Genomic DNA, 17,677 nt, shown 5'->3' on the forward strand with positions numbered 1-17,677 from the left:
AGGACAGCCTCTTGCAAGTGGCCTTTGCATATTCATCCAGGTCATTTTCCTGTTTAAACATGTGCAAGAGCTCCTTTTGCCTTTCCTACTTATGGTGATTATGCAACTATGTTTCTAATCATCCAGGATTAAAACCCTGATATCCAACTTCTGACCCTTCTCTATCCAGTCTATTCTCTATAGTCTCCCTGCTGCTAATTTTAATCACATTATCTCTCATCACTTCCTGTTTGGAAAATGATGTCCCTCCCCACTCTACTCCATCCTTTACACATATGCTAGATTGATCTCTTTAAACTATAGTCTCAATGAATTTACTTTTTTGTTGCAAAATCTCTTGTTGTCTGATTTAAGTCCAGACTGGCTCTGCCTGACAGTCCATAGCACCATATCTGTTGACCTTTCCAACTGCATCTCACATTTTCCCCATCCCAGGCAAATAGGCTGCTTCTTCCCTGAACATACTCTTTGTTTCCTAGGATCTGTGCTTTTTGACTCATTGGCCTTCACCATCCTACCCACCCCTGCTGCAGACTAACCTAAACTTCAAGTCCACTTTCAAAAATCACCTTCTCCATGAAAAATTTCCAGATCTTCCCAATCAGAAATGATCACTTCCATCTCTAACTCCCTAGGACACTTTATCTTCATTATACATTTCATTCCATTGCCTTTTATGCCATGATTACTTGTATACTTTTTCCTGTCGCTTTTCAGCTCATAAGCTTCTGGAGGACACAGCCTGTATCACCTGCCACCTTGACTGTCGTAAAGTCACTACGTCTTGCCTGACTTTTTGTGACCCCATGGACTGCAGCACGCCAGGTTTCACTATCCTTCACTATCTCCCCAAGTTTGCTCAAGCTCATGCCCATTGAGTCAGGGATGCCATTCAACCATCTCATCCTCTTTCGTCTCCTTCTCCTCTCAACTATTATTTTGTTCCCCTGAGTTCAGTCCTTGGACCGGCAGCACTGGTATCACCTAGGAGTTTCCTAGAAATCCAGAATCTTGTGCCCCACCCTCAGTCCTAGGTGAGGGGATGCAGAACCTGCATTTTAACAAGTGATTCCTATGCATTTGATCAAGTTCATGCTAGCCACTCATTTCATATCTGATTGTCTTAACTGACTAGGGAAAAAAAGGACCAAAAACAGAAAACTTACACAATCCAAAGATAACTGTGAATGAATACGGCTTTCATTATATAAAACTGTATTAAAGCTCCATAGTCAGTGGAAGGTTAACTATCAACCTTCTGAGTGAGAAAGACAAATCTTGCCTTAGCCAACAGCTGAGAAGATTTTGTGGTTTTATAAAGCTTGTCCACTTGTGAATAGGAAGCCAGCCAAGGATTTGACCAAATGCTTCCCTGGTGGCTCAGCTGGTAAAGAACCTGCCTACAATGTGGGAGACCTGGGTTCAATCCCTGGGTTGGGAAGATCCCCTGGAGAAGGGAACAGCTACTCACTCCAGTATCCTGGCCTGGAGAATTCCATGGACTGTATATAGTCCATGGGGTCTTAAAGAGTCGGACACGACTGAGTGACTTTCACTGGCCAACATTATAACTCTCCTGTAACACATTGCAAAAGTATTTACATCAAAACTTTAAAGAGTTTTCTATCACCTCCAAGTAGATTATAACACAAGTGTGCTACAGATGTAAGAGTTCTCATTTGGCGGAACAGCAGCACTAGTTTTCTCTGCTCTGTAATAAAGCTTTGGATTTTTTCCTACCTGGTAGACAAAGCATAGTAAGGAAATACAGACGTGATGTGGCATGTACTCAGCTCCTGGGGAGTAGGTGTTTCCTGGGGGATGAGAGGCAGTGGCCGTGGGGACGGGCTTTCTTCAAGGGCACCGTGCTGGCCACTAGGGGGCATCCGCATGCGAATCAAATCAGCCCGACTTCAGACTTCAAACAGGAGCTACCCTGCAGGAGAATTCACAGGGCAACCACGGCCACCCTCCACGCCCCCGGGCGGGGAGCAACTTTCACGACACGAAGGATCCCTAACCTTCTTTGTCTTGTAGCACAAAAGGCACTGTGTGAATAAGCTGGCGTCTGCTGCAGGACTAGGGGCTGACTCGTGATGCTACTGCCTGCAGGCTGCTCCTTCTCCGTTGTTGGGGTGTCTCCAAACTTCCCTTTCTCTCCCAGAACCATCCCAGCCACAAAGAGAGCCTGGGCCACGCCCTTTCTTCTCCAGACTGCCATCTCGTGATCTCCTAAGTTCAAACTGATAGACCCGCTTGCAAAAGTGGTTTCCAGGGAGCGGGAACACCAGACGTGAGGCCGGGGAGGCCTGGAGCGAACAAGATCGCCTCTGAGGGGGAGCAGCAGCGGGAAGTGACAGGGTCAGTCTCAGGCCGCCGCGCTGCCTGAGCCGTTAACCCACCGACAGAGGGGTGGCCCAGGCGGCCAGCCGGCCCCCTGCACCTGCGCGGCTTGGAGTGTGGCCGCGGCCTCGCCCCACCACCTTTCTCCGCACCGGTCCCTCTCATCTCCGGGCAGACTCCAGGGTGGGTCTAATTACAGGACGGGACGCCCCGAGGCAGCCAGGTGTGAGCTGGCAGCACAACACACGAGCCCGCCTCTCCCCGGGGCCTCACAGAGACAGGGATGCTCTTGCCCTCCAAGCCGGCTCCTCAGCAGCTCTGCCACCCAGGGCTGATAGGAAAGGTTCCCCCAGAGTTTTTATACACAGCCTCCCTTCCTCAGAAAGCCCCACTGGTTTGCGTGTCCCTAAATAACTCCTGCACAAAACGCCAGTGCCTCTGATACTGTGGAGCCGTGACATCTACGATGATCACACAACCAGGAGACAGCTGGATGTGAAGAAAGGATGGTCTCCAATCCGGTCCCCACACCCTCAACTCCGTGGGAAGGAACGCACTGTAAATGAAAATGGAAGCAATGCCTTTGTTTACTGTTCTCTCTCAATTAGGAAACTGTACTCCATGGACACCCATTCTGCAAATACTAAGTTTATTTTTAAAAAAAAAGTGCTCCCAAGTTCTAAACATTTAAAAGGGGCTCTCTTTTAAGACAGAAACAACTTTAGAATGCAAGCCCTATTTTTTCCCCAATATGTCAGTAAGCAAAGAGCAACAGAATGGGCCGAGCACCGTCTCTGGCTGAGCCTGTGATCTGCTTGCTCAAACTTCTGCCTGTAGGTTTTCAGACACCAAGAAGAGCAGTTATGGCCTCCCTCCTGCAAGTCAGAGAGTCAAAGCCCAAGTCAGTAGCAACAGAAGAATATGCATTACAACAGTGACCGGAAGAGTGGCTCAGGTCCTCCCGCACCCCACTGCCACCACCTAAAGAACAACAAACAGCCAGCATCACCTTCTAGGAATTTGTCAGTGGCTGTGATCACATGTCCTCCTTAAACGTAGATCTCCTTTGACCAAATATTGCATAGCAACGATGTGGTTAAGAGGCCCCTGGGACTCACCGCTGAAACAGAAGGCTTTGTAAGTGACATATCTGTTCAGTATCTGTTCTTTTTAGCAAAGCACATTTCCAAAGTTCCGCCAATGGCTAGGGAAATGTTTGGGCCATTGAGAATCCCCTTTCTGGCAACAGAGCTAATCTCATGTATGAATTTTTCAGTCCCTGCATTGAGAAGATGTCTTAAATACCCAGCAACATGTTTATCTTCATTCAACAGTGAACGCCCTTTCAAACAAAATCTGCCAGGACAGAGATTATTGTTCGTGCTAATGGAAAGTGATCAAAAGCCCGCGATGCTTTAGTTAGCTTATTCTGAAGCCTGTTCCTGCTTGAGTTTCTCTGCAAAGTACATCAAAAGAACATAGATATCACTGGAAACTTGAGACGTTTACAATCTTCTAGTAACGAGTGAAACTCTGCAAGATGGGGAGCAAAGCTTACCTCCACCTTCTCCCTGAAACATAATACATCATAATCTATACGTAGTTCAGCCTTTCTGTCTAAATGTGCACCCTCCCCCATCCCAGACATATTCTAGGCTTCCGACCATCTTGTTATATCAAATGAATATTACTTATGAATCAATCCAACAAACTGGTGATTTTATGGGTTGGCAAGAGCACTTGAAATGAGGAGGAATGCCAGATATCTCCATGTCAATTGGGACCCTTGAAGTTTGAAGAAGGGGCAAAGCTTTCATAGAGAGGCAGTACAGATGTCAACAAGAGCAAGCAGGAGGGTCTACCTAGCATGGGAAGCATCAGGAAGGTCAAGGGTCTTCAAGGAAGAGGGATGGCAACCTGAAGGCCTCCTCCTCTGTCACACTTTCTGCATCCCTGGCTGGAGATGCCTGCTTTGCAAGACCCATGTGGAAAGCAGAGAATAAAGGCAAACAGTTTTCTTCTCCCCTGCAAGCATCTCTCCAGACTACATTCAAGGAAAAGAGACTGGGGCTGATGAACGCCTGAGTCCCAGGAATCCGGCACCCAGCCTGGTTCGTGGGAGCTGAGTTTAAATTGTGTGCAGTTCACGCACTTTGCTCCTCTCATTAGACTGTCCTCTACCATTAGAGACAGGAGCCTATGAAATGTGACAGGACGAGTCCCAGGAAGTGAAAGGGGAATGCAAAGTGTTCCTCCTCTCTCCCATCAAACAGCCTCCTTTCTCCTTTCCTTCAAATCAAAACTGGCACTCTCCTGTTAGACCAAAAAAGAGAAAATGGTGTGCAGTGACCTGGTGAAGCTCAGATGAATTGTCAGCTTACAAAAATTTGACCGACCAGCAAAATGTTACCACGCACCTCCCAGAGCCGTGGGAGCTCGTGTCTGGTAATGAGGCAAACCAGCAGGAAAGAGAGACACGGTTCTGAGCATGGACCACAAGGCCTCTTTCATCAGCAACTAGATGCCCCAACATTAAATTCTACGTTCTCGCTCATGTTTAAGCTATTTTATCTCCACCAGAGGGCCAGAATGGAGATGAAATTGTAACCTGATGACTTTTGCTGCAGATTTAAGAACTGGTCCAAGACCTTGGGGAGGGCAGGGCAGCAAAGGAAGAGACATGTGAAAAAGTTGGGGTCAAGACAATACTCAGTTACTCAAAGGGGGCTTATCCTAATCTAAGGCGATCCTCCAATTCTACCCAAGAAGCCTCAACTCACAGAATGACATTGTCATTAAAATAAGCTCAAAAATATATATAACATAGGATACCTTCAATGGCTACTTGAGCTCAAAAAGTCCATTATCTCTGACTCCTTCCATTGCTCCTTACATCCAAACAGTCACCCTGTCCTCGTCAACTCTTTCCTTGTAGAGTCGACCACATCTGCCCCTTCATAACGCTCCCAAGTTTTCAAAATCTTATCTCCTTTTCCTATGATAACCTTCCAATCATGGGCCCCATCTCTGGTTTTCTCCTCACCACCTCCTACGCTGTGAACACAGTTATAAAGCTCATCTCACTGAAACAGGAGTGGTTCCATCACCAGCTTGCTGAGAAACATCCAGTGACTACCAACCTCCACTTTAAGACTGTGTCCACAAGCACTGCCCTGTCCTTGCTGAAACTGTATGTACTCAGAGCCCTCCCTCTCCCCTCCATGACATGTCCCTGCCCCCAACCCAGAAACAAACAAGCACCATTTTCAAGAATCTGTGAGAAACTGCATTCATGGGTCCTCCAGCATTCAGGCTTCTCTGGATCAAACAGTACATCCGGAGATGTGGTTGAAAGGCACATTCTTTAGTCTCACACACATGGTATGACCCCACCCTACGTTTCCAGTACAATCTTTCCACTTCTCTCTCTGAGTGCACCACTGCCCATATGGATTCACACCCAGAGCTTCCAACTCATTGTTCACATTCGGCTGCTACGCCTTGCTCAGCTATGTTTTGCCCTTGTCCAAATGTCCCTTCTGGAGAAGGAAATGGCAACTCACTCCAGTACTCTTGCCTGGAAAATCCCATGGACGGAGGAGCCTGGTAGGCTGCAGTCCATGGGGTTACAAAAAGTCGGACATGACTGAGCGACTTCACTTCAGATGTCCCTTCTGCACTGACCTGGAGCAGGATGCTGTAGTCTGCCAACCCCAGGATGGGGTCGGGTAGCAGGTACACTTTCGACAGCCGGATGCCGGAGTGCAGTCAGATACCCGTGGACTGGAATTCCGGCAGCATCCCGGACAAGCTAACCTCTCCTTAATTCAGTGTCTTCATTTTTAAAGGAGGATCGTCATCTCTACCTTGTTCAGGAGGAACCAGGCTAGGAGGACAGCCAGGTAATACATGAACAGAGAGGTCAGGCTGCAGACAGACAGTGACGTGGCTGAGATAGGGCTGAAGCCTGGAAGGCTGGGGAATGGAGCCCACCCCCCAGGTGACTTGGATCTAACCTGCCCAGGTCTTCATGATTTTCCACTCACCATGATGAACTAATGTTAGCTCTGTTATTATTATTATTAATCCTCTTTTGAGTCAATATCATTGAGGCAGGCTTAACTTCAAGTCTGGGTTTGGGGGCTGGCACGTGCATTCCTGTTACAAACATGATCAGGGGTGAGTGACACTTCATCCCTAGGTTCACCCACTCCTTCACCCTACAGATATTCATGAGGCACCTACTGTGTGCTGGGTGGAAGAAAACCAACAATGAATGAGCAGACTCGAAAGATGGGAGCTTCTGTATAAATGACTGAATGCCGTGTTTAGGACATGGCAGGGGGCACATGCCCCCTGCAGGGCAATGCTTTCATCGCTGCCAGAATCCTGCAGGTTCTCTCTTTCCTCTGTGATCATGAGGAAGGCTTCTAGGTTAGAAAGATCCACGCAGCCGGCATTGGGGAGCTATGTGTGAAGAATAGGGTCTTGCAGAGACACCAGATCCACTGCACACTCGATGAGGGAGGAGGGAACTTCTGCTTTAAGCCAGTGAGAGTGCAGGACAGACTCTCTGCAGCACAAGCCCATCCTGTCCTGACTAACACGATGGCTTTCATTTCCTCTACTATCACCATTTGGCAATTAATCATGTCTAATAGTGTAATAATGCCTTGTGATCATCCTTATACTCATTGCCCTTTATTTTTTTAAATTACCTTAACTTTACCTGCTATCATGCCTCTTTAACAGGAGCCTCTTAAACATGGTGACCTTTGTTTCTACTCACAGGGCTCTGCTCTTCACCCTCCAATCCCCCTAAATTTAGCAGTGAGCCTTGCATACAGCAACTGTTCAACTCATAATTGATGATTTAACATTTTCCCATTAAGAAATAATCCCCCTAATATAATGACAATTATTTACTTTCAGTAACTAATGCCATTCCACTGGCATGGATAATTAGGAATTGAGCACAATAGCTACTATAAAGCTTTAGGGACTCACCTGGGGCCTTTGTCAGCATGGCCTCAGGATTCTTTGTCAACTAATCGTAGGTTGGCTTGGTGATCATCTTATTTGTGTTGATCCCAGCGTCTGTGGTCCTGTTTAATGATATGTGTCTGGGCTTCCTATTCCTTCATCTGTACATTTAAACAGTCCTAAGGACCAGCAATGATAACAGCTATGGAAACATACTAGCTGTGAGACCATAGGCTAGTCACCTCATCTCTCTATGCCCCAGTGTCCTTATATATAAGGTGAGAGTGAAAAAATCTATCTAGTAAGGTTGTTGTGAGAATTACATATGTTAATATGTGTAAGGTACTTAGGAAGTTAAGTACTAAGACACAGTGGTGGGGGTTCCCAGGTGGCGCAGTGGTAAAGAACCCACCTGGCAATGCAGAAGACACAAGAAACGTGGGTTTGATCCCTGGGTTGGAAAGATGCCCTGGAGGAGGAAATAACAATGCCTGGAAAAGTCAATGGACAGAGGAGTCTGGCGGGGACGAAGTCCTGCAGGATAGTAGAGTCAGACACAACTGAGCACGCCAAAATAGGATAGAGTCAGACACACTAAACGCCAAAATCATTTCCTGAGCACCCGCTGGATGGCAGGTATTAGAGAAACAGGGATGAATAAGAGGTCGCCCAGTTTCTAAGGAGTTTACAATCCAGTAGACATGATTAAATATTGATACCTAAACAAGTGAATTGAAGTGTTGCAGAACCAGATCCAGAAAGTGTGTGCACACACACAGAGAAAAGGCAGAGCTGCATGCACACACAGCTGCACACACTCACATGTACACAACTCCTGGCGACTGCCTATAAACAAAGTGCTCCTTTCCCCTGGAAGAAAGGAAGCTGGAAGGTTCCATGGAGAACTGACAGCTGACCTGAGTTTAGGATATGAATAAGGTACGTGCCAGGCAAGACGAGGCACAAAGACATCCAAGTAATTAGATGTAAGAAGAGGCAGAAAACCATTTATTCACATATTCATCCAGCAACGATTTATCAAATGCCTCCTCTGTGCATGTATTGCCTTAAGTCCTGGGACACAGCAGTTAATGATACTGACAAGATTGCTGCTTTTGCTACCTCTAACAGAGGAGACTAACAATAAACCAGTTAAGAGATATGCAAACCAAGGAGCTAGGAAGAAAACCCAGTGGGCTGAGACGGCCAGGGCGAAACAGGGGACACACCAGACTCCCTCCCTCCATTTGTAGAAGGGTAGAGAGTGAGAGGTGAAAGCAGAGCCAGAGGCCAACACCAAACTCCTTCCCTTTGTTTTTCCATGGGAAGAATTTCCCCTAAACCCTCCTGGCCTTCTACTCCATCCTTTTCCTTTCCCAGGGATGTGGAGCGAGGTACCTGGCTGGGGGCTAAAGCCAGGGTGGACCACACCTCTCCTTGGGAAACCAGAACTTCACTGGGTAGAATTACACTACCACAGGGGTGGGAGGGGGAGAATTAGGTTCTCTTTTTCCTTTCTTATTCACACAGACAGTGGCCCACAGGCTCAAAACTTTCCTGCAGGTAGACTGACCAAGCCCAGACAAGACAAGCTCTTTGAGATTCTCATCCTAAGATACAACTTCTCAGTTAACAGTTGCCAGTCCCAGAGGTTCACCCTGGCTCCATCTGCCTTATTACACTTGTCTTATTTCTCAGTTGGCTCAGGACTTGGGAAGGAATGAGTACTCTTTGAAAATAAAGGTTTTCATACAATAAAAACCTTTCCTCCCTCAACAGACCTCAGAACTAAATTAGGAAGCACTATCCGAATCTATCAAACCTGTCATCTTAATGAAAAATCCTTCAAATCTCTTACTTAATAGCTCCAAAGACACGGTTGGGGTTTGACTGAGCGGTCTAGCTCAAGAGGTATAATAAGGCAAATTCAACAGAAATAGCAAATATTGGGGGAGAAGGGAGATGACTTCAGTGCCACTGTGAAACCCTAGGGTACACAGTTCACGGTCCGTAGCCACAAAGAGGAAGAGGAGGAAACGTGAAATCTTTAGATAGTCTTACCTTATGATTTCCTATCTACATGTTTCTTTAAAACCACACCAGTAAACGAAATTTTTGAATTTATCTTTCCTCTCTTAAAAATTGAAAAACGTTTAGTATTTACAGACTTGCCTCATTGCTTCCTTATGAGACTGGATGAGACCAAAACATTATCATGAAGAAGTATTAATGGTATAGTTACTACCTATAAGACTCAGTTCTGAGCATTAGAGAAATAATAATTTAAAAAAAGATGAACAGTAAGAAGGATGGCTCCTAGGTTCTTTACCTAAAAAGACTGCTCAGGCCCCCAAAGTGTTATGTATCAAAAAAGGAAATAAAAATCAAATGTCAAATAGATGGTAAAGATTTTTTAAATGAGTCAGGAGTTTGGCGGGGGGAAGCATCTGCTAATACCCAGAGTGATCACAATGGTTTCACGGAGAATTTTCTTTTTTGTGGGGGGCCACACACATGGCATGTGGGATCCTAGTTCCCCGACCAGGGATTAAACCCACACCCCCTGTATTTTAAGTACAGAGTCTTAACCACTGGACAGTCAGGGAAGTCCCCATGGAGGATTTGAGAGATGAGAAAACATCAAAGAAATGTGAAAACCCCACCCACACACACACACACACTGGAGAGACTGCACTTAGAAACTGCACCTCTGGTGGAAGCCCCTAGAAGATACACCATGTGCAACGGATCACTGAGTGCAGCCCTACAGGGCCTGCCCTTGCACTGCCCTGAGAGGGGTCTCCTCAACCCCCTGTGGACCACGTTAAATGTGGCCTGTTTCCCTGTCCACTTTCAGCCAGGAGCAGCTGAGTGCCATGTACAGGAAGCACTCTGCCCACCATGCCCCTCTGCCAGCGTCTCCTGGCCAGAGGGCTGATTAGAAGAACAGGCTCTCACCGACTCAGGCTGGGCAGTTCTCTGCCAGCACACTCGGGGACCTGCAGAATTTTACTACAGACACCGCCTTCCCCTCATTGAGCCCCCAGCTCGGTGGGGACAGGAGGCAAGTGTTGATAGCAGAGACGGATAACAAGGACCCAGTCCACACTCTCTACAGGAGAGGAAAGGCGGGCTGGGATACCATGGAAAAAAAGGCGGGAGGCACAGGGCTGTGTTCATCCTGCTCAGGACACATGGGCTGCCACGGCCATGATATTTTTTCTGGCTGCACAGACATGTTGCTATGGAACCGATACATGCCACTGCTACTTGGCCTCTGGCAAATAAAATCGCAGCGCTGGCAGGAGTATTTCCCTTAAAGGGATACCATGGAGGCCAGGCGCTGTTCGAGCTTGGAAACAGCAGCAGCATTGTTCCAGGGTCCAGCCCCACCGAATACCATGAGCTGGAGCCCAGTGGACCCGTTTCACAAGCTTGACACTTGCAAAGCACATGAAACTGTGTGGTACCAACACAAGGCGTGGGGATCAGCCTCTGAGTTGCTTTTTAAGAAACTCACAGCTTCGGTATATTTTTGGTTCCCCACAACCAGTAAAAGCAAACAGCATGTAGTTTGTGGGGACAACGATTTGATGCCTCCTGACTGTGGACTTCAAACTACTTATAACCCAGCAGCAAACCGAAGGTGCCGAAAGCGGCTCAGCGTGGGTTCAGGTGGTCCTGATTTTACTTCTTTACCATTCCTCAGGTCATACCCATCTCTACCAGTTTTTTACTTAAAGAACAGCACAAAATAGGCAAGGAATTCAGCACTTTCCGCCTCTTCCCAAGGCCCTTCACCATCTTCTGCTTTAGTTGTGATCAATCTCCTGGTTCCACCGAGACCCTCCGGTTTCCCCAGGGACTAGCAGGCCTCGGCATTCCACGTTATAGTGGTGTGCTCTGGGGGATAAACCTTCTGGGCTTTTCTTGGATAAGATGAGGGAACGGACACCCTCACACTTCTAATGATGCACAGTTCATGCACAGGGAGTACGGGGGACAGGAGACATCAATTCTAGAGTAATAGGCAGGCGAGATAGGCAGTCCCTTAGTGAATCAGCAATCCACGTTCTAAATTCTATACAGGATGCTGGTAGAACGCAGACTATCTCTGTACCCTGATGAGCAGAAAAATCAAGTTCTTTGCAAGGACTACCGGCAGGGCTGAAGAGAAGCCCTCTGCTTGTCAAGCTAAAGTGATTACGTTGAGAAGTGGGATACAATGAGGCACATGGGCTCTCAATACTAGATTTGGACCAAGCTCTAAAGGTGATGAGACGTTTTGGAAATAAGTGCACTTAGACTGGCAACCTAAATGAAGGTGATCCAGAGCCAGGTGTGGCACAGCTGACTTGAAAGAACCACAGGTCGGTCCACCTTCTGGGATCCCACATTTGTACAGTCTCCACAGTACCCCCCAACTGTACTCTCACGTAGAAAGCATCTTTTTTTTTTTTTTAGAGAAGGAATGCTCCTCCGAGAGTCTACGACTGCACGCCAAATTTGCACAACACGGCAAGAACCCTGTTCAGCCCCGCTCTGCAGGTGCAGGCAGTCCTGGGGGGGGGCGTGCTGCTCTGCAGCTGGCCCACACGCACCTGCAGGTGCACCTTGGAGTCTAGCAGCAAAGCAGGTGGACCATGGAGTCCCAGCACGTGATGGGGTGTTGCAAATGCGGTGGTTTGGGAAAGGCACAAAGGAAAGAAACAATAGGCCTTTTCAGATGAGGTCCCAAACAAAAATGGTTCTGGGTACCTCCATGCCATCAGCTTCTCTAGGTAGTAGTCAAGTACGAGAAAGTTAAATAGGGGCGGGTGCTCCTCCTGCCACTTGTCTTGAAAGGTGGAGGTACGGTGTGGTGAGGGTGCCTTCAGTCTTGTCTGACTCTGTGACCCCATGGATGGAGCCTGCCATGTTCCTCTTTCCATGGGATTTCCCAGGCAAGAATACTGGAGTGGGTTGCCATTTCCTCCTCCAGGGAACTTCCCAACCCAGGGATCAAACCTGGGTCTCTAGCCTCTCCTGCACTGTCAGTGGATTCTTTACCATTGGGATGACATCAGGTTGAACCACCTGTTACCTGTATCCTCAGAGGTCACTGGGACTCAAAAGACAGCTGTGTGTGGGGTTGAGGGGCCATGACTGCACACAGCTGAGACTCCAATGCCTCCCTCATAATCTAGGCTCAGAAGAGGGTGGTGGGGGAACGGAAGCCCTCGGGACCTCAGTTGTCCCGTCTGTACACAGGGGCTTTGCCAGACGGGCTCTAACATCCCATCTAGTGCTCACATCCTATTATTCTCTGTCGTGGTGTTAAGACAGTATGTCACATGAACAAAATGCATGGGTTCTCCTTGCCCACGGCTGTGGTTCTGTGCATCAGCCACTGGAGGAAAAAAAAAATTTCCTCTCTCATCCCTTCTGCGAGATGAACAAGGTAACAGCAACGAAGAAGACCAACTTAGAGGAGACAAAACCTGTGAACAGCCAAATCAAATGGCAGCAAAACACCCGGGGGAACCCTCCCCTCTGAAGGGAAGAGGAGACGCAATGAGTAGGAAGAGTATCTCGGTTCCAGCTGGGAGAAGGCCTACGGATTATAAGTGCGTACCAAGCGAGGCGAGTAAAACACACCCGTGAAGGAGTCAAAGGATCACTCACCCTGTGAAAACAGCAGTCTGGTCTCTCTCCACCCAGAAAACGGACTAATTTCTTTGGAAAACTGGAAGAGAAAAAGATTAAAAATAAAACATTAAACCCATCCTATAAATTGGCTTGAGGACGCAGGCCAGGGGCCCTAGCACTGGGCCCCTGATTACTTACTAGGCATACAGCTAATGGCTGAAGACCGTGGACCTCCCACTGCTTGGCTGAGTACGAGAATTTTAAAGACGGCGCTCTGAACAATTAATATGGAGAAAATAATCATGTGCATGATTCCTTTATCTCCGGAGGAGTGAACCTTTGAAAAAGGAGTGTCGTGGGGCCGCACCCCGTGGGTCTTCAAGCCTTGTAGTTGCCCGGGCTCGAGATGGGAGGAACAGCACAGAGACAGAGACATCTGGTTTACTGGACAAGGGGGTCCTCCACCGAGGCCTTGGAGAGACAACTCCCCGTGTGTGACAGACGATGAGCAAGACACGGACATGTCCGCACTTCTCACTAATTTGGGGAGGAGGCTACAATTTATAGGCGGAATAGAGGGCAGGTGGGCTCCCCCAGTTACCAGGGAAACCCAGAGGTTAGGGCAGAGCAAGCACATAGGCAGTTACTGATTAAGCCCTGTAATTAAGGGATTGGATAGTCATGTGAGTGAAGCCGAGCCTGGTCGGGCAGGCGATGTAGAGATCAAGGGAACTGCCATCTTGATCGGCCTGACCATACAATATATAGTCCACATATTTCGTGGTGACTGGGAAATCGTTTTTAGGTAGACCTTTAAAAACGCCACATCTGCACCCCCACAATGGGGCTAACGGAAGATGTCTTCATAGTAACCAGAGCATCCTATCACGTCACTTTGCCTTCTCCCAAAATGGGGCACCCACAACTCAATCCATCCCTCCCCCCGCCGCCACTGAAGTCCATGACCCCAAAGGGATCCATAATTAAGCTCCTACGGGAAGGGAGACTTGGCAGAGAGGCGCCCACATATCAGGCGGACTGAGTAATCCCGTGAGGAAGCCACGGTGTCTGAGATAAAGTGTGGGAAAGAACCGAGATGATGTGAGTGTTGGAAGAGGAAGCCTGGAAGACAAAGGCAGATAAGGCGGTGACAGCCACAGACCGTTTAATCTGCATCACCCAAGGAACTCGGTGCAAGATCCAAGTTTTTAAAAATTTCCACAGGCTGTTTTCAAGACGGCTTTGCAGGTTCAGGAGGGGAGGAGGCAAGGCGAGCCTAGCTCCCCCGACTGGTAATTTTCACACGATCCCAGAGTACCAGGGATCCAGTCTCCAGCCACTGCTTTTCCTTCCTTTTCCCTAAAAGGCAAGGAGCACTGCGACCTCTAGGGCTGGATGGACAGTCTCCTCCTGGGGAGGGGTCCACTGGCCACAGATTCCCAGACTCGGTGCCTCAGAATCTTCTAGGCTGCCTTCACAGCCCCAGGGAGAAACCCCCCCTCCCCGACCACCAGCCTGTGCGGGGAGAGGAGAGGGGTACCGAGAGCACATGATCCTGCCTCTTGGGAAGTTCACAGGCTGACTGAAAGCACTGCAGGGAAACACGGCAATCCCCAAGAGATGGTCCTGGCCCCACTGGTGAAGTCTCTGAGCGCCGCCGTCTTTTGAAAGCAACGCTTTATAATTCACTCGCATACATTAACCTTTTCCTCCTCAAGGCAGACAGGAGGTCTAGAGTGAGATTCACCAGGACCCCACACACTGATTTCAGAGTCAAACCTGAATCTGAGTCTCAGATGCGTCACCCGCCACCTGTGTGATGCCGGGGACATCAACTCTCGGAACCCTCTCCTTATTTGCATTGCTGGCGGTCATAATACTAACTTCACATCGTGTCTCAGGTTCTCAGTGCAGTCCTTGGCACGCAGAAGAGACTTAGTAAAAAGAAAATCCCCTAATGCCGGGCAGCAGAACACGTTTACAGATCTGTGATGACAAGACACGGCAGAGAAAACTGTGGGTATCTGTATTGTATTCTCTCTTTCTCCACCTCCTCAAAAATGAGATGAGAGAAATGGAAACAAAGTAAAACCGTTTACTGTGAACAATTAGGGCTTGTCAGATGGCTCAGTGGTAAAGAACCCACCTGCCAATGCAGGAGACTTAAGAGACTCAGGTTTGATCCCTGGGTCGGGAAGATCCCCTGGAGAAGGAAATGACAACCCACTCCAGTACTCTTGCCTGGAGAATCCCATGAATAGGGCAGCCTGGTGGGTTACGGTCCACGGGGTCACAAAAGTCGGACACAACCAAAGCGCCTAGGCACACGCCCATGTGAACAATTAGGTAATACAGATAAGGAAGGAAAAAAAACCCAGATAATACAAAGCAGCAAAAGTTCCACTAATAACACTTTGAACATTTTCACTTCAACAGTGGCAAGCTCTCAGCTATGCTCAAATATACAGAATATAACATACACATACTTATATAAATAAAATTATATACATACATATAATGTATTTATAACATTCTATGATACCATTCATATTGTTCTTGTCTAATATTTTACTTGTTATATTGCAAACCTCTTTTAACATCAACAAATCCATCCCCATCATAATTGCTTAAGGACTACAAGAGTATTGCAATGAAAAAACGAACCACTAAATCTATATTTGTTGAATTTACAGAATTGATCAGTATCCCACATTTATGAGAAACGACTACACTTGTGGTAGCATGTGACGGTTTTGCTTCTACATCTTCATCAAGATTGAGAAAGGCAGCGTGTATAAATATCAGAAGCCTTAACAACAAAAAATTGTTTTGGTTTGAGTGGGTGTAGCTGAGCAGACTACAAACTAATACATATACTGTAGGGAATAATATCGCAAATCACAATATTCAGTGAGTTTCCAATACATTGAAAGGGGACAAAATTTTAAAGACTAGGACTACCAGTGGATATAGATGCCTCTTTCAAGTGTGAAAATCCTAAGTCTGAGGTTCAAGAGGTGTCCCTGTTTGCGGCCCAATTGTGGTGGAGTGACTTCATGGTACAGAAAGAAGTAAACTGGAAATTGTAGACTGCTGTGTGAACCTAAAAATTATAATCACATTATACGAACTAGAAAACTTTTTTAAAAAAAATCAGAATTTACCATATTTAGAAAATATCAAGAATGGGAATGTTTGTGCAATCTCGATATTTCTAATCTAATTTCTTTTTCAAAGAGACTGGTTGGTTTCGTAAAAACATATGTGATACAGCTTAACTGAGTTGCACGACACATGCTTGTCCTCAACTGAGATGCTTGTAACTGGAAAAGTGAAGGTAGCCCCACGATCAGCAGAGTGTAGAGTGAACTCTTCCTCCAGTTATGAATGGAACCCTTTAATGCATTGCCAACCCTGCTCCTACAAGCAGGCAGGAGGTGGGGAACTGCCAGGGAGCACAGCGAAAGAAAGACAGGACACACTGTGGCCGCAGAGAAATGCCAAATCAGATACCAGCTGAAAAATTCTGGTATCTGAGACCAAAAGTGGAGAAACACAAGAGTTCGACAGGTGATAAACCCTTCACACGCTAGGTTCTAAGAACAGTTCGTGCTTTGTCCAGCTTATGTGACTGTTAGGGGAAGTAACAATTAGTGGTGGGGTGGGGGGCATGTTCCTAGAAGATATTTCTACTGTTCTATGTTGTCCATGAGTAACAGCATCAACACCTGGAGATAAGAACTTAGATCTTAAATTTTAGCTCTGGATGGAAGCAGAGAAAGCACCTCTTCCACAACTCCCTCTAGGGACTTTACTGTATGGAGGAATATGGAGTGAGCTACGTTTAACAGATCTCTTTTGATGGTACAGTTCAGGAGCTTGTGAGAAGTTCCTAGATATAACCATGAACTTCTTCAAGGGACAGAGTTTCTGCTTTGCTTCCCTCTGTCGCAGTCCCTGCTTTCTGCACGAGAGGAAACCAGATGGTCAGGCTGTGTTGTGCAGTATCCAGCATAATGTCTCTTTTATGCAGTGGAACCTAAATGACACACATTCTTAAATGTGCTTTCAAAGGGACCTTTGCATCCTTTGATGGTGTAGGTGGGCCAGCCCGGAGTACATCCTTTGATGGTGTAGGTGGGCTGGCCCAGAGTACATTCTGTAGAGCAGACCCAGCCATGGAAAATGAGGGTTTAGATTCTAAGATACCCCCATCCAATTATGGGTCTCTGGTAAACATGATGTAGCTAGGAACACTGGGCTGATACTCTCTATTCCACACTTACAACATATTTTTGGACTACTGATTTAGGAAAGTTCTGTGTTGCCATTGTATAATGTCACCCTGAGTAAGCACTGGATTCCTTAATATTAACTATTCCCATTTACTGGGTGGCTAATTATGCCAACAAGGGCTTCCCTGGTGGCTCAGCAGTAAAGAATATGCCTTCAATGCAGGAGACACAGGTTCAATCCCTGGGTCGGGAAGATCCCCTGAAGAAGGAAAAGGGGACGGACCACTCCAGTGTTCTTGCCTGGGCAATCCCATGGACAGAGAAGCCTGGCAGGCTACAGTACATGAGGTTGCAAAAGAGTGGGACACAACTTCGTGACTGAACAACACTTATGCCAACAAGTTTTATCTACTATCTTTAATCCTCACAAAATCTCTGTAAAACAGGTTCTCTTAGACCCAGTGTGCAGATAAGGAAAACAAGGTTCA

The 17,677-nt window shown here is 47.1% G+C and overlaps 1 protein-coding gene across 6 annotated transcripts in view; it reads right to left on the minus strand.

The window, feature by feature from the left end:
* Positions 1–17,677, minus strand: part of ATXN1 (ataxin 1) — a 415,285-nt gene that overhangs the window by 167,393 nt on the left and 230,215 nt on the right. For all 6 annotated transcript variants that reach the window (XM_052647880.1, XM_052647876.1, XM_052647877.1 and 3 more), the window contains one exon: positions 12,991–13,051. The gene's annotated coding sequence lies outside the window, so the exon portion shown is untranslated. The remainder of the gene's footprint in view (positions 1–12,990; positions 13,052–17,677) is intronic.

Source organism: Budorcas taxicolor, chromosome 11, assembly GCF_023091745.1.
Source record: "Budorcas taxicolor isolate Tak-1 chromosome 11, Takin1.1, whole genome shotgun sequence".
Classification (NCBI taxonomy): domain Eukaryota; kingdom Metazoa; phylum Chordata; class Mammalia; order Artiodactyla; family Bovidae; genus Budorcas; species Budorcas taxicolor.